The sequence below is a fragment of the Heterodontus francisci genome, unplaced genomic scaffold (genome assembly GCF_036365525.1).
Source record: "Heterodontus francisci isolate sHetFra1 unplaced genomic scaffold, sHetFra1.hap1 HAP1_SCAFFOLD_597, whole genome shotgun sequence".
Lineage (NCBI taxonomy): Eukaryota > Metazoa > Chordata > Chondrichthyes > Heterodontiformes > Heterodontidae > Heterodontus > Heterodontus francisci.
Genome location: NW_027141752.1, coordinates 522,527 through 539,649, shown reverse-complemented (window position 1 = coordinate 539,649; position 17,123 = coordinate 522,527). Strand labels below are relative to the sequence as shown.

General features: G+C 44.1%; 1 non-coding gene across 1 annotated transcript; it reads left to right on the top strand.

Annotated features, from left to right (window-relative positions):
- Positions 1 to 6,232: 6,232 nt before the first annotated feature.
- Positions 6,233 to 6,306, top strand: trnat-agu (transfer RNA threonine (anticodon AGU)). Its single transcript has one exon. It is a non-coding gene; the product is annotated as a tRNA-Thr (tRNA).
- The last annotated feature ends 10,817 nt before the right edge of the window (positions 6,307 to 17,123 follow it).

Genomic DNA, 17,123 nt, shown 5'->3' with positions numbered 1-17,123 from the left:
CAAGTCTCTGCAGACTGCTCGGCCCACCTCCTTCTGAAATGTGTCTTTGCAAAGCAGGTGTGGAAGCGATGCAGTGGTTTTTGTCGAGGTTCATCCCAAGCAGCTCGGTAACTCAGGAGTCTGTGCTCCACGGCTGTTCCCAGGGACGCACACTGAGACAAACATCAACTGCTGCTGGAACACTATCAATTCAGTGAAAGACGTCCTTTGGTCTGCCCGAAACTTGCTGGTCTTCCAGAGCAAAGAGTTGTCCACGACCGAATGTTGCAGACTGGCACATTCCGAGGTCCAGGACTACGTGCTGAGGGACGCACTAAAGCTTGGGGCAGCCGCAGCAAAGGCTCAATGAGGAAAGACAAGTGTGTAAGGTCCCCCCACCAAGCTGAACTGAGGAGCTGGATCCATGGGAAACCACTCGAACTGTATTGGGAAAATTTTCATTTGCTGTAAAATGTAAAAATGTATATGGCATGACAAATGAAATGGAAGGGTTGTGAGGCAACTCATGATTGTATTGAAGGAAACTGATCTCCCTTGCGCTGTTTGCATTTTTTGACTTGGTGCTGTTTGAAACTGTTCGGTCATGTATTTTTTACAGATTTTTTATGAATAAAGTATATTTTGGAAATTTTAAAAAACTGCTCGGCACTGCACCAATCAATACTGGTTAAAACTCTGCGGCAGCATACAATCTGCTGCAGAATCCGGGGATGCTAGAGGGATGTATGAAGGAATTAAGAAAGCAATGAGAGCAGCAGTAACTAAATCAGCACCTTTGAAGACAAAGACAGGGGTGATCATCACTGAACCTAACAAGCAGATGGAAAGGTGAGTGGAGCATTACCTTGAACTCTACATAACGGAGAACATTGTCATTGAAGTAGCTCTCAGCGCCATTCCAGACTTCCCTGTCATGGAGGAGCTGGACAGTGACCCCACCATAATAGAGCTCAACAAGGCCATTGACCATCTTGCCAGTGGTAAAGCCCCGGGAAATGATGGTATTCCACCTGGAATCATCTAAAGTGGAAAAGCAGCTCTGCTGCAGCATCTCCATTAACTTCTGTGTCTCTGTTGGAAGGAAAGATCTGCACCTCAAAACATACGTGATGCAAGTATTGTCACCTTGTACAAAAATAAGGGGGAATCGCAGTGACTGCAGAAATTACCGAGGCATCTGCTTGCTAAGTATTGTGGGGAAGGTCTTTGCTCGCATTTCTCTGACCGGATTGCAGACCCTGACATCACACATCTATCCTGAGTCTCAGTGCAGCTTCAGAGCTGGCAGATTGACAGTCGACATGATTGTCTCACGTCGGCAGTTACAGGAGAAGTACTGTGAACAGTACAGACCACTCGACATTGTCTTTATAGACATCACCAAGGCCTTGGATCTTGTCAGCAAAGAAAGACTCTTCAAACTGCTATGGAAACTAGGCTGCCCTCCTGAACTCTTGGACCTCATCGCTTCTTTCTACGAAAACATGCACAGTTCTGTGAGTTACAATAGAGCAACATCAGACGCTTTCACGATCAGCAGTGGGATAAAGCAGGTTGCGTCCTGGTGCCAACTCTCTTCGGAACATAGGAGGAGTCCATTCAGCCCGTCCAGCCTGCTCTGTCATTCAATGATCATGGCTGATCATCTACCTCAACACTGCTTTCCCATGCTATCCCCATATCCCTTGAAGTCATGAGTATCAAGATTTCTATCAATTTCTGTCTTGAACATGCTCAATGATTGAACTTCCACAGACCCCTGGGGTAGAGAATTCCAAAGATTCACCACCCTCTGAATGAAGAAATTCCACCCATCTCAGTTTTAAATGGCCTATCCCTTATTATGAGACTATGTCTCCTGGTTTTGGATTCACCAACCAGGGCAAACATCCTGTCTACATCCACACTGTCACACCCTGTAAGAATATTGCAAGTTTCAATGAGATCACCTCTCACTCTTCGAAACTTTAAGGAATACAGGCCCAGTTTCTTCATTGGACAATCTCACTATCCAAGGGATTCATCTGGTGACCCTCTGCTGCACTCCCTCTATGGCAAGTATATCCTTCCTTAGATAAGGAAGCCAAAACTGGACACAATGCTCCAGCGCGGTCTCACCAAGGCTCTGTACAATTGCAGCAAGACATCTTTACTCCTGTTCTCAAGACCCTTTGTGTGAAGGCCAACATACCATTTGCCTTCCTAATTGATCGCTGCACCTGCTTGTGAGCTTTTAGTGTCTCATGAACAAGGACACCCAGGTCCCTTTGGACATTAACAGTGCTTAAGCTCTCACCATTTAAGAAATATTCTATCTTTCTGTTTATTCTACCAAAGTGGATAACTTCACATTTATTCACATTATTTTCCATCTGTCATGTTCTTTCCCATTCACTTAGCCTCTCCAAGACCCCTGGAAACCTCCTTGTAACCTCCTCACAGCTCACATCCTTTACAATTGGCATATTCTTCTCCATGCTGCTATTTTACAGTTTCAGTGACTCAGATGGGGGTGTCCACCTGCATACCAGAGCTGACGACAAGCTGTTCAACTTGGCAAGACTGCGCGCCATGACCAAAGTGGGTAAATTCCTAGTCTGTGAGTTGCTCTTTGCTGATGACGCTGTGCTAACATCCCATAATGAAGTTCACTTGCAGCAGCTTGTAGATCGCTTCTCCCTGCCCTGCAAGGAATTTGGACTGGTGATCAGCATCAGGAAGATCAAAGTTATGGGTCAGGACGTAGAGACTCCACCTTCCATCAACATCGACAACCTCACTTTGGAGGTTGTCAACAGCTTCACATACCTTGGATCAACAATCACCAGCAATCTGTCCCTTGATACTGAAATCAGCACCAGGATTTCCAATGCTGCAGCTGTCATGTCAAAGTTGAGAAGACGAGTATGAACCGACAGCAAACTGATCGAAAATATAAAGCTCTGCGTGTACCAGATTTGTGTTCTCAGCACCCTCCTTTACAATAGAGAAGCATCAACAACTTATGCAATTCAAGAAAAGCAGCTGAACAGCTTCCACCTCCGCTGCCTCAGATGGATATTGGGCATCTCCTGGCAGGACAGAGAGCCGAATGCGGAAGTACACCAGCGTGCAGGGATCTGCAGCATGTTTGCCCTCTTGAGTCAGCGGTGACTCTGTTGACTGGGTCATGTGTGCTGAATGGATGACGGTCGCCTTTCCAAAGACACGCTCTTTGGTGAGCTTGCTATCAGCACGAGACCAACAGGTCACCCACGTCTGTGATACATGGACATCTGCAAGAGAGATCTCAAGCTGACTGGGATTGGAGTCGATGCATGGGAAGTCCTTCCTGCTGACTGGAATTCCTGGAAAAAGGCATTCAGGAAGACCATGGGAAAAGCAGAGGACAAAAGAAATGACCATTTGGAGGGAAAGAGAGCCCAGAGGAAGGAAAAATTATCAGTCGACCTCAGGCCAATGATATTCATCTGTACCAGCTGCGGAAGGGATTGTCACACGCGAGTCGTCCTCCACAGCCACAACAAATGATGTTTAATACAGAAGTGACGTACACCCTGGGTGTAGCCCATCGCCTTCCGAGACGGACGGTTGCCTATTACAATTACAACTACAGCTACAACTACAAGAGCGGGCCAGAGGCTGGGAACTCTGCGGCAACTAACTCAACTCTTGACTCACCAAAGCCTGCCCACCATCTACAAGGCACAAGTCAGGAATTTGATGGAATACTCATGCCTGGATGAGTGCAGCTCCAACAACACTCAAGTGTTTGACACCATCAGGTCAAAGCAGCCCACTTGATTGGTACCCCATCCACCACCTTAAACATTCATTCCCTCTCGCACCAGTGCAGAGTGGCAACAGTGTGTAACATTTACAATACGTACTGCAGCAACTTACCAAGCCTCCTTCAACAGCACCTTCCAACGCACAAACACTACCACCTAGAAGGATAAAGGCAGCAGACGCATGGGAACATCACCACCTTCAAGTTCCCCTCCAAGTCACACACCATCTTGACTTGGCACTGTACCGCCATTCCTTCACTGTTGCAGGGTCAAAAACCAGGAACACCCTCCCAACAAGCACTGTGGAGGTGCCAGGGGATTGAACAGTGGCAAATGTGACTTCCTATTTCAACAAAGGGTGTAAGGACAATCCAGGTAACTACAGGCCAGTTAGATTAACAGCAGTGGTGAGTAAGGTTTTAGGAACAATAATTAGGGAAAAAAAGCAACAGTCACTTGGAGAGATTTGACTTAATTGAGGAGAGTGAGCATGGATTAATAAATGGGAGTTCATGCTTGACTAACTGCATTTTTTGATGAACAAACAGGAGGATGATGGATTTTAAGACAGGATGGATGGATGGATTAAGAATGGATGAGAAGGTACCACATAAAAGGGCGGTGAACAAAATTGAGGTTCATGGAATAGGAGACTCCCTGTCCAATTGGATAGAAAATTGCCTTAAGGACAGAAAATAAAGAGTCGTAGTAAATGGTTCTTTGTCAGACTGGAGGATAGTCGACAGTGGGTGTTCTCCAATGGTCACTGCGAGAACCACTGCTTTTCCTGCGATATGTAAATGATTAGGATCTTGGAATATGGAGTAGAATCTCAAAATATACCGAAATCACCAAACCTGGAAGAGTGGTAAACAGTGAGGATGAAATGACCTGCCTGCAAAAGGACAGTGATAGGCAGAATGGGCAGACAGGTGGCAGATGGAATTTAATATGACTTGTGTGAGGTGATGCACTTGAGCAGAAGGAACAGGGAGAGGCAATATATACTTAATGGCACAGTACTAAAGAGAGCTAAAAATAGTGCTTTTTGCAAATGGCTTGTTGGTCTGGGGGTATGTTTTTCACTTTGAGTGTGTGATTGGATAGCATGTAAAAGGTCCTGTTTTCAAATCCTGCATGACCTCTACTTCATTTGTGTTTTTAGTTGAAGGTCATGTATTGGTTGCAGCCTTACAAAAAGCGGAGTTGACTTTCACACGGAGCCTATTTAGGACCAGAGAACTGGATTCAAAGAGCCTGTTGACAAAATTGAAATGAACTAAATGTACAGATTGCCAAGTGTGTGTATGAAGGTGAAGCAGTAACTGAGAGCTGGATCCAAAAACTACAGGACTGGGTTCTGGTATGGAATGGAATTCTTCTGTGTTTCTGTTGTTTGTCTTGGATTAACTCATCGATTTTTTGTTTTTCACTTTGCCGATGCGTTTGAATAATTGTGGATCCTTCTTCAGGGTATTTTCTTTCACCAGGTAGTTCTGACCTCTGATGATGTTGATCGTAATCAGCTTCAACTCGCTGATAGTTTTGGAAGTGAGCAGATTTCCTTTGCTTGAGTCTACAACATGTAACTCACTCTGACATGTGGATCCATGGCAGGATTTGAAAGCTGCCCCAGCATCGGAGCATACATTGCATCCAAACAATAAGAGACCGAGTAGAAGTGATAGTTCAGTCAGTCGAACATGAGACTTTTCATCTCAGGGTTGTGAGTTTGAGTGCCATTCTGTTTCTCCATTTTTTTAGGCTTCACTAGCAGAGAGTACAAGGAGTGTTTGCAATGAAATTCAACAACAGTATGAGAAAGTCTCACTTTGATTCGGGAATCTTATCTCTCTGCAGCATCTCACTGTGAAAGATTGAACTTTATCTCATTTCATTGTCAGCTCAGAGTCACTGCGGCTCAGTGGGACTTCTGGCTGACTCCCGCTTCACAATCCATCAGCACTGAGAAAGCAATGGGGAATATTACTCACATGTTGTGTTCTGTAACCTTTTGGAAAAAATTGAATTATGTATTTTCTTCCAAAACATTCATTCTCAGTTCTGGGAAAAATAGAGAATATGATTGACTGTATCAGTAAGTGGGAAAAGTTAAAATATGCTGTGACCAGTGGAGAAATGGGATGAGAATAAATAATAGCAAAATACTACGGATGCTGGAAATCTGAAATAAAAACAATAAATGCTGGAACCACTCAGCAGGTCTGGCAGCATCTGTGGAAAGAGAAGCAGAGTTAACGTTTCGGGTCAATGACCCTTCTTCGGAAGTTCCGAAGAAGGGTCACTGACCCAAAACGTTAACTCTGCTTCTCTTTCCACAGATGCTGCCAGACCTGCGAAGTGGTTCCAGCATTTGTTGTTTTTTTTTGAGAATAAATAGTGCCCTTCTCTGATTTCAACTGCACAAGCACTTTCAATCTGGCTCTGTAGCTTAGTTGGTTACAGCACCTGTCTAGTAAACAGGAGATCCTGGGTTCAACTCCCAGCAGAGCCTTGTTACAGTGTGCTTTCGAAGTTTCCTAATCAATAATTTTATCCATGTCTTGTGAACTTTGACTTCGAATTCAAATTACATAATGAATTTCAGTCACAGGAGAAAACAGCCATTGTGAAGGATCTGAGTTTGGAATGGCTGTTCCTCCTTGGACAGAAATTCAGTGCTGATATTTCAAAGGCAACTTCTTTCATAGAAGTTTGTTCACAGATGCATTCAACCTGGAAAAAAAGCTCGACATTCATCTCACTGAAGGAAAGTGTGACCGTGTTGTATGTTTCAGAGTGTTTCTGTCGTTATGTGTTGCTTTCAACCGTGACTGGGACATGACGCAAGCGAGAGGGTTGAGCCGAGGTTTGGAATATTTGTCAGTCAGGAACAAGAAAAATCAAAGGAAGCGAATAAGAAAACCTGTGTCTCATGTGGTTACCGAGAGACGGTGAGAAGATATTAAACTTTGTTCTATTCAATACAGCTGTGATTAACTTTGACCTTTTCTGCCTTTTGTAAACAGTATTTGAAGTGTCTCGGGAACAGTGTTCAGTGGGGTCTGGGTGAGCAGTTGCGGAGTGTAACAGGGTCAGGACTGGATGCAGGAAGTTCTCTGACAGTCTCTCTCTCTCTCTCTGATGGGTTTGAGTTGATTTTCAACTGGCAGATGTTGGTGTTTCAATAAATGAAAGAAGTTCCCTCCACCCATTTTTTGGACAGACAGTGTATTGCAAGGATGTAAAAGGTTAATGCTGAAAACAGTGGCTTCAACCCCTCCCACTGTCAGAGTGATGATGTAACAGTCACATGAGATGAGGTTTGGGAGGAGAGAGCAGCACCAAGGATGTCAGTATCGGAGGCTTGATGAGTGTGTATATAGTATTGTGTAAATTAGAAAAGAGTTCTTAGTTCTTTCAGCTGGAAATGTGTCCAGAAAATATCGAGAAATTCACAATTTTATTATTCAGGAGTCGAAACACAGATATTAATTCCAAGTGACAGTTCTGGGTTCATTTAACAAAAAAAAAACGGTAGAGAATAATATCACTCACTGATTGAAATCCCCCAGTGAGGAGACAGTTAAACAGGTGATCTATTGGGGCATCCTTCGATCCAAGGTTTCGGCAGCATTTAATCTCTCTTTTTGGTGAAATTATTTGTTATTTGCATCTTCTTTTTAATCCAGCTTTGATGGGTGGGTGAAAAAACTCAAAAAACTGAACAGTTCCATCCTTTCTTTTCTTCCTTCTTCCCTTCTTTCCATCAGTTTCGTTTTTCTGTCCCAGATCAATATAATGATGAGAATCCCAATTTAATCTGCTGTTTTATCCATTCCAATCAAAATTCAACATTCCAATCAAATCTATTTGTTATTCCACAGTCTTTTACTCTGTTGTATTCTCTCACAGTCTGTTTGATGATCAATGTTACATCTCACTCTGTTCTGGTGAAGATCAGAAGCAGTGATATCTGTTTACACCACCCGACAAGTCGGCCTGAAGCTGTGCCTCGCCGATCATGTGGAGTTAGGAACATCGGAACATAGGAGCAGGAGTCGGCCATTCAGCCCATCGAGCCTGCCCCACCATTCAATATGATCATGGTTGATCATCCACTTAAATGCCCTTTTCCCCACACTTTCCTCATATTCCCTTATATCATTTGTATTTAGAAATCTGTCAATCTCTGCTTTAAACATACTCAATGACTGAGCTTCCACAGCCCTCTGGGGTAAAGAATTCCAAAGATTCACAACCTTCTGAGTAACAACATTTCTCCTCATCTCTGTCCTATGTGTCCTTGGGGGTGCTTTTGCTAACGCTGTTGGGGAGGGTTTAAACTAATGTGGCAGGGGGATGGGAACCAAATGAGGAGGTCAGTGGACAGTAAGGAGGTAGTAACTAAAGCCTGTAAGGAACCAGATAATGAAGTCAGCGTGACTAAGGGGAAGAGTAGGCAGGGAGCAGATGATGAACGCAGAGGGACTGGTGGTCTGAGGTGCATTTGTTTTAATGCAAGAAGCGTAGTAGGTGAGGCAGAAGAACTTAGGGCTTAGATTAGGACCTAGGAGTATGATGTTATTGCTATTACTGAGACTTGGTTGAGGGAAGGGCACGATTGGCAACTAAATATCCCAGGATATCGATGCTTCAGGCGGGATAGAGAGGGAGGTAAAATGGGTGGAGGAGTTGCATTACTGGTCAAATAGGATATCACAGCTGTGCTGAAGGAGGGCACTATGGAGGACTCGAGCAGTGAGGCAATATGGGCAGAACTCAGAAATAGGAAGGGTGCGGTAACAATGTTGGGGCTGTACTGCAGGCCTCCCAACAGCAAGCATGAGACAGAGGTACAAATATGTGAACAGATTATGGAAAGATGTAGGAGCAACAGGGTGGTGGTGATAGGAGATTTTAATTTTCCCAACATTGACTGGGATTCACTTAGTGTTAGAGGTCTAGATGGAGCAGAATTTGTAAGGAGCATCCAGGAAGGTTTTCCAGAGCAGTATGTAAATAGTCCAACTCGGGAAGGGGCCAGACTGGACCTGGTGTTGGGGAATGAGCCCGGCCAGGTGGTTGAAGTTTCAGTAGGGGACTACTTTGGGAATAGTGATCACAATTCCGTAAGTCTTAGAATACTCATGGACAAAGATGAGAGTGGTCCTAAAGGAAGAGTGCTAAATTGGGGGAAGGCCAACGATACCAACATTCGGCAGGAGCTGGGGAATGTAGATTGGGAGCAGCTGTTTGAAGATAAATCCACATTTGATATGTGGGAGGCTTTTAAAGAGAGGTTGATTTAGCGTGCAAGAGAGACATGTTCCTGTGAAAATGAGGGATAGAAATGGCAAGATATGGGAATCATGGATGACAGGTGAAATTGTGAAACTAGCTAAGAGGAAAAAGGAAGCATAGATAAGGTCTACGCAGCTGAAGAAAGACGAAGCTTTGGAAGAATATTGGGAATGTAGGACCAATCTGAAACGAGGAATTAAGAGGGCTGAAAGGGGTCATGAAATATCTTTAGCAAACAAGGTTAAGGAAAATCCCAAAGCCTTTTATTCATATATAAGGAGCAAGAGGGTAACTAGAGAAAGGATTGGCCCACTCAAGGACAAAGGAGAAAAATTATGCGTGGAGTCAGAGAAAATGGGTGAGATTCTAAACGAGTACTTTGCATCGGTATTCACCGAGGAGAGGGACATGACAGATGTTGAGGTTAGGGATAGATGTTTGATTACTCTACGTCAAGTCGGCATAAGGAGGGAGGAAGTGTTGGGTATTCCAAAAGGCATTAAGGTGGACAAGTCCCCAGGTCCGGATGGGATCTATCCCAGGTGACTGAGGGAAGCGAGAGAGGAATTAGCTGGGGCCTTAACAGATATCTTTGCAGCATCCTTAAACACGGGTGAGGTCCCGGAGGACTGGAGAATTGCTAATGTTGTTCCCTTGTTTAAGAAGGGTAGCAGGGATAATCCAGGTAATTATAGACCGGTGAGCCTGACGTCAGTGGTAGGGAAGCTGCTGGAGAAGATACTTAGGGATAGGATCTATTCCCATTTGGAAGAAAATGGGCTCATCAGTGATAGGCAACATGGTTTTGTGCAGGGAAGGTCATGTCTTACCAACTTAATAGAATTCTTTGAGGAAGTGACAAAATTGATTGATGAGGGAAGGGCTGTAGCTGTCATGTACATGGACTTCAGTAAGGCGTTTGATAAGGTTCCCCATGGTAGGTTGATGGAGAAATTGAAGTCGCATGGGGTCCAGTGTGTACTAGCTAGATGGATAAAGAACTGGCTGGGCAACAGGAGACAGAGAGTAGCAGTGGAAGTGAGTTTCTCAAAATGGAGACGTGTGACCAGTGGTGTTCCACAGGGACCCGTGCTGGGACCACTGTTGTTTGTGATATACATAAATGATTTGGAGGAAAGTATAGGTGGTCTGATTAGCAAGTTTGCAGACGACACTAAGATTGGTGGAGTAGCAGATAGTGAAGGGGACTGTCAGAGGATACAGCAGAATATGGATAGGTTGGAGAGTTGGGCAGAGAAATGGCAGATGGAGTTCAATCCGGGCAAATGCGAGGTGGTGCATTTTGGAGGATCCAATTCAAGAGTGAACTATACAATAAATGGAAAAGTCCTGGGGAAAATTGATGTACAGAGAGATTTGGGTGTTCAGGTCCATTGTTCCCTGAAGGTGGCAACGCAGGTCAATGGAGTGGTCAAGAAGGCATACGGCATGCTTTCCTTCATCGGACGGGGTATTGAGTACAAGAGTTGGCAGGTCATGTTACAGTTGTATAAGACTTTGGTTCGGCCACATTTGGAATACTGCGTGCAGTTCTGGTCGCCACATTACCAAAAGGATGTAGATGCTTTGGAGAGGGTGCAGAGGAGGTTCACCAGGATGTTGCCTGGTATGGAGGGCGCTAGCTATGAAGAGAGGTTGAGTAGATTAGGATTATTTTCATTAGAAAGGCGGAGGTTGAGGGGGGACCTGATTGAGGTGTACAAAATCATGAGAGGTATAGACAGGGTGGATAGCAAGAAGCTTTTTTCCCAGAGTGGGGGATTCAATTACGAGGGGTCACGAGTTCAAAGTGAGAGGGCAAAAGTTTAGGGGGGATATGCGTGGAAAGTTCTTTACACAGAGGGTGGTGGGTGCCTGGAACACGTTGCCAGCGGAGGTGGTAGACGTGGACACGATCGCGTCTTTTAAGATGTATCTAGACAGATACATGAATGGGCAGGAAGCAAAGAGATACAGACCCTTAGCAAATAGGCGACAGGTTTAGATAGAGGATCTGGATAAGCGCAGGCTTGGAGGGCCGAAGGGCCTGTTCCTGTGATGTAATTTTCTTTGTTCTTTGTTCTAAGTGGTTTCCCCATTATTTTGAAATTGCGTCCCCTGGTTCTCGACTCCCCAACCAGGAGAAACATCTCAGCTGCATCTACCCTGACTGTCCTTTAAGTATTTTGTGGGTTTCAATGGGATCACCTCTCATTCTTTGAAACTCTAGAGAATACAGCCCGTTTCCCCAATCTCTCTTCATAGGACAGTCCCACCATCCCAGGAACAAGTCTGATGAACCTTTGTTGCACTCCCTCTGTGGCAATAATATCATTCCTAAGGTCAGGGGACCAAAACTGCACACAGTACTCCAAGTGCGGTCTCACCAAGGTTCTTTACAATTGAAGCAAGAATTCACTATTCCTGTATTCAAATCCTCTTGCGATAAAGGCTAACATACTATTAGCCTTCTTAATTGCATGCTGCACCTACATGTCAGCTTTCAGTGACTTATTGACATGGACACCCAGATCACCCTTATATTCTGTACCTCAGCTAATAAAGGAAAGGATTCCATATACCTGCTGAACCACCTTATTGACCTGTCCTGCTACCTTCAGGGATCTGTGGACATTCACTCCAACGTCCCTCACTTCCTCTACACCATTCAGTGTTCTCCCATTAATTGTGTTTTCCTTTGCCTTTTTTTGCATCTGCTCTCGCTGTTCCCTGCTCTCTGAGTGAACTCTTGCTCCCTCTCCTGGGCTCTTTATGCTCCATTCTGCTCTCACTGTTTCCCGCTCTCTTGATGTTTCAATATTTGTTTGCCTTGTGTTTAATTTAAAAAATGGATTAACTGTATTTTACAGTTGTAGGTTTTATTTGGTAGTCCTGTACAAGTTGTGGATTGTTATTTAATATTTAGCTCTGTGAAAACGATTGTGAATGAAAATATAACTTTCAATCTTATACATGGGCTGGTCTGCAAGCTCCAAGTCCTTCATTTTGTAGTAATGGAATTGATACTGTATCTTTCAGTCTTAATCTCTGTGGGATTTTTGAACTGGTATGTAATGCATGACTTGGTCTAACGTCTGATGTACATTATTGGGATTCATGGGATCATAGGAAATAGGGGCATTAGGCCATTCAGCCCATCGAGCCTGCTCCGCCATTCAAACAGATCGTGACTGATCATCTACCTCTACGCCATTTTTCCCTGCGATCTCCATATCCCTTGATCCCGTTGGTATTTAGAAATCTATCGATTTCTGTCTTGAATATGTTCAATGATTGAGGCTCCACAGCCCTCTGGGATAAAGAATTCCACAGAGTTCCCACCCACTGAGTAAAGAAATTCCTGCTCATCTCAGTCTCAAATAGCCTATCCTTATTCTGAGACTGTGTCTCCTTGTTCTAGACTCACCAGACAAAGGAAACATCCTATCCATATCTACCCTGTCACACCCTGTAAGAATTTTGTCTGTTTCAATGAGATCACCTTTCATTCTTCGAAACTCCAGAGAATTTCGGCCCAGTTTCTGCAGTGTCTCATCATAAGACAATCCCACCATCCCAGGGGATTAGTCTGGTGAATCTCCGTTGCACTCTCTCCATGACACGTCTATCCTTCCTTAGATAAGGAAACCAAAATTGTACAGAATATTCCAGGTGCGGTCTCATCTAGACTTTATACAATTGAAGCAATACATGTTTAACCATGTACTCAAATCCCCTTTCAATGAAGACAACATACCATTTGCATTATTAATTGCTTTCTGCACCTGCACACTAGCTTTTAGTGTCTCATGAACAAGGACACCCAGGTCCCTTTGGACATCAACACTTTCCAACCTCTCACCATTTAAGAAATACTCTGTCTTTCTGTTTATTCTACCAAAGTGGAGAACTTCACACTTATTCACATTATATTCCGTCTGCCACGTTCTTGCCCATTCACTTACCCTGTCCAAATCCCCTTGAAGCCTCCTTGCATTCATTCTGTACCTTTCAATCAGGTAAATTTTGTCTGTTCAATTTCAAGTTTTATTTTTTAAATGTGGCCATGGTGACAGAGTTTATTTAGATCTGACAGTGAGTTTGTTTTTGGACTGCGATTGATGTATCAACCTATCAGCTGTACTGAATTGGAGTGAAATGGAAACAACTTCTGTCTCTCCTGCTGTTGTTTGACTGTTGGATTGAAAATGTGTCTCTTGACTTTGGGATCAGTGTCTGACTACTTCTTTTGTTTGTTGCAGTGGAACTGATGAGCTGGCAGTATCTCTGTGCTTTGGGAGTGATCCTGTACCGACTGTGTGTTGGCACGAAACAAAAACAAGAAATGCTGGAATCACTCAGCAGGTCTGGCAGCATCTGTGGAAAGAGAAGCAGAGTTAACGTTTCGGGTCAGTGACCCTTCTTCGGAATGTTGGAAACGTTAACTCTGCTTCTCTTTCCACAGATGCTGCCAGATCAGCTGAGTGATTCCAGCATTTCTTGTTTTTGTTTCAGATTTCCAGCATCCGCAGTATTTTGCTTTTATTTTAGTGTGTTGGAAAAAGCTCGCTGCACTTTTCTTTGTGTCCAAGAATAACCACATCCATTCAGGTTCCAAAGCAGTGGCTGCTGGAAGCAGATGCTGTTTGTTCCCTTCCCCCAGGCCCGGGAAGTCTCCATTCGCAGCTGATTTAAACCATCTTCCCCTGATTGAGTGAATGACTTCACAGACTGGGTTGGGGAAAGGCTGCGCATGCGCTCCACTCCTCATTGTGACGTCTCACTGGGGGCGGGGCTTCATCGCGCCTGCGCAGATCCCTGCAGCAATACAGCATTCAAACATCAATGGGAACTTTCCCCATTTCACCCTCATCAAAGTCCCAAAGAAAGTGAAGAGGGGCTTGGACTGGAGGGAGGGAGGGGCGGGGTAGGGAGAACCTAGAACCCAGAAAGCTGCCCACTTGCCCCATTTACATGCTCAATTTGTGGTCATTCCCTGCAGGGGGTTTGTTATTATTGAGCCCCTCCTGGTAAAACAATCCAATAGAAAGAGAGGTGAAAGGAGGGAGCTGGTGTGTTTGCTGGGACCTTGCAGAATTCATTTCAGCAGCAAAAGTCCCGGGTTATATTAACCCGAATGAAACACGCTGTCAGTGAGAGGAAAACCGAACGGCCCTTTTCATCTTTTCATTGGAAACAAAGTAGAGCCGGAAGTGCGGCGAGCAGAGCAGACACACAAGCTCAATGACAGGAGAGCTCGGCCGTCCCTAAGTTTCAGCTCCCGGCTCTTACATTTCCTCATCCACACTGTCTTTACTGTGGATGTTCAGGGGTTCCTTGTCGGATATGAGGACTGTATCCATTAAACATTCTGAGCCAGGAGATCCACACACTCTCTGTTATCAAGATTTATGGGCAGGAATGTTTCAAATCTTTGTCTATTAAATCATTGTATTATTCACAGAACTAATGAGGCAATCAGTTCATTATTTGAGTTCTCTCTGTGACTGCGTGGGTTTCCGCCGGGTGCTCCGGTTTCCTCCCACAGCCAAAGACTTGCAGATTGATAGGTAAATTGGCCATTGTAAATTGCCCCTAGTGTAGAGAGGTGGGAGAAGAATGGTGGGGGATGTGACAGGGAATGTAGGATTAATGTAGGATTAGTATAAATGGGTGGTTGTTGGTTGACACAGACTTGATGGGCCGAAGGGTCTGTTTCAGTGCTGCATCTATTAATAAATAACTGATTTTTTTGATGAAGTAACAGAAAAGGTTGATGAAAGGAAAGCAATGGATGTTGCCTATGTGGATTTTAAGAAAGCGTTTGACAAACTACCACATAAAAGGCTGGGTAACAAAACTCAGGCTCCTGGAATAGGAGGGTCAGTATCTGCTTCGATTAAAAAATGGATGAAATATCAAGAAAAGCGAGTTGTGGTATTTGGCTGTTTTTCAGAATGGAAGATGGTGAACAGTGATGTCCACAAGGGTCAGTGTCAGGACCACCATATATAGAAATGACTCGAATATTGGAATCACAGAATCACAGAATTGTTACTACACAGAAGGAGGCCATTTGGCCCATCATGTCTGCACTGACTCTCCAAATGAGCAATTCACCTCATGTCACTTCCCCGTCTTCTCCCCATAATCCTGCACATTCTTCCTTTTCAGAGAACAGTCTAATTCCCCTTTGAATTCTTCAACTGAACCTGCCTCCATCACATTCTCAGGCAGTTCATACTTTAACCACTCGCTGTGTGAAAAAGTTTTTCCTCATGTCGCTTTTGCTTCTTTTACCAATTACTTTAAATCTGTGCCCTCTCGTTCTCAATCCTTTCACAAGTGGGAACAGTTTCTCCCTATCCACTCTGTCCACACCCCTCATCATTTTGAATACCACTATGAAATCTCCTCTTAGCCTTCTTTTCTCCAAGGAAAACAGTCCTAACTTCTCCAATCTATCTTCATAACTGAAGTTCCTCATCCCTGGAACCATTCTCATGAATCTTTTCCATAATCTCTCCAATGCCTTCACATCTTTCCTAAAGTGTGCGCCCAGAACTGGACTCAGTACTTCAGCTGAGTCTAGTGTCTTATACAAGTTCAACATGACCGCCTTGTTCTTGTACTCTATGCCTCTATCACTAAAGCCGAGGATACTGTATGCTTTATTAACCGCTCTCTCAATCAATGACTTATACCCCCAGGGCCCTCTGCTCCTGGACCCCCTTTAGAATTGTACCCTTTATTCTGTATTGTCTCTCCATGTTCTTCCTACCAAAATGAATCAATTCACATTTCTCTGCATTGAACTTCACCTGTCATCTGTCCTCCCATTCCACCAACTTGTCTATGTCCTTTTGAAGTTCTGCACTATCATCCTTACAGTTCACAATGCTTCCAATTTTCATATCATCCATAAACTTTGAAATTCTGCCCTGTACACCAAGGTCTAGGTCATTAATATATATCAGGAAAGGCAAGGGTCCCAACACTGACTCCTGGGGAACTCCACTACAAACCTTCCTCTAGTCCGAAGAACATCCATTGCTCACTACTCTTTGTTTCCTGTCACTCAGCCAATTCCATATCCATGTTACTACTGTCCCTTTTATTCCATGAGTTATAACTTTGCTCACAAGTCTGTTGTGTTGCATTGCATCAAACTCCTTTTGAAAGTCAATAAAAGCAAAATACTGCAGATGCTAGAAATCTGAAATATAAACAAAAAGTGCTGGAAGTACTCAGCAGGTCTGGCAGCATCTGTGGAGAGAAAAACAGAGTTAATGTTTCAGCTCAGTGACCTTTCAGATGCTGCCAGACTTTTTGAAAGTCCATGTACACCACATCAACAGCATTGCCCTCATCAACCCTCTCTGTTACCTCATCAAAAAACTCCAGAAGGACAGTTAAACATGATTTTCCCTTAAGAAATCCATGCTGGCTTTCTTGAATTAACCCACATTTGTCCATGGGACTATTAATTTTGTCCCGAATTATTCTTTCGAGAAGTTTTCCCACCACCAAAATTGAACTGACTGGGGAGTGAGACGAGGTGAGTTGCTCCAACAGAGAGCCAGCACGGGTTCGACAGGCTGAACGACCTCCTTCTGTGCTTTAGCCATTCTATGATTGTATGATTCTAGCGACAACTGTTGATGGAGAGGCAGTGATGCAGGAATGGGTTGACAGAAAGGGGAAAGTCTGGGCTGGTGTGTGTTTGCAGCATTTGCAGCTTGTGTTCGGGTTTGTGAATAAAGGTGATTTGGAAGCTGTGTTCCAAATTGAAGTGTTTGTTGGAAGCAAGAAGTTGATGTAAATTAAGATTAAAACGTGTTAAGATGAAGCATGGTGTGATTGTGGGCAGCAGTAAATATAGTGTTGGTGAATTATTTGTGTTAATAAACTTCCACTGCGCCCTCTGCTGCAGGCTGCTGTTTATATCCAGCTGTGTGTTCGTGCTGTGTGTTCGCGAGATAAATGTTTGTTTCAACGCTGTTTATAAAGCAATAGCATTGCACTCAA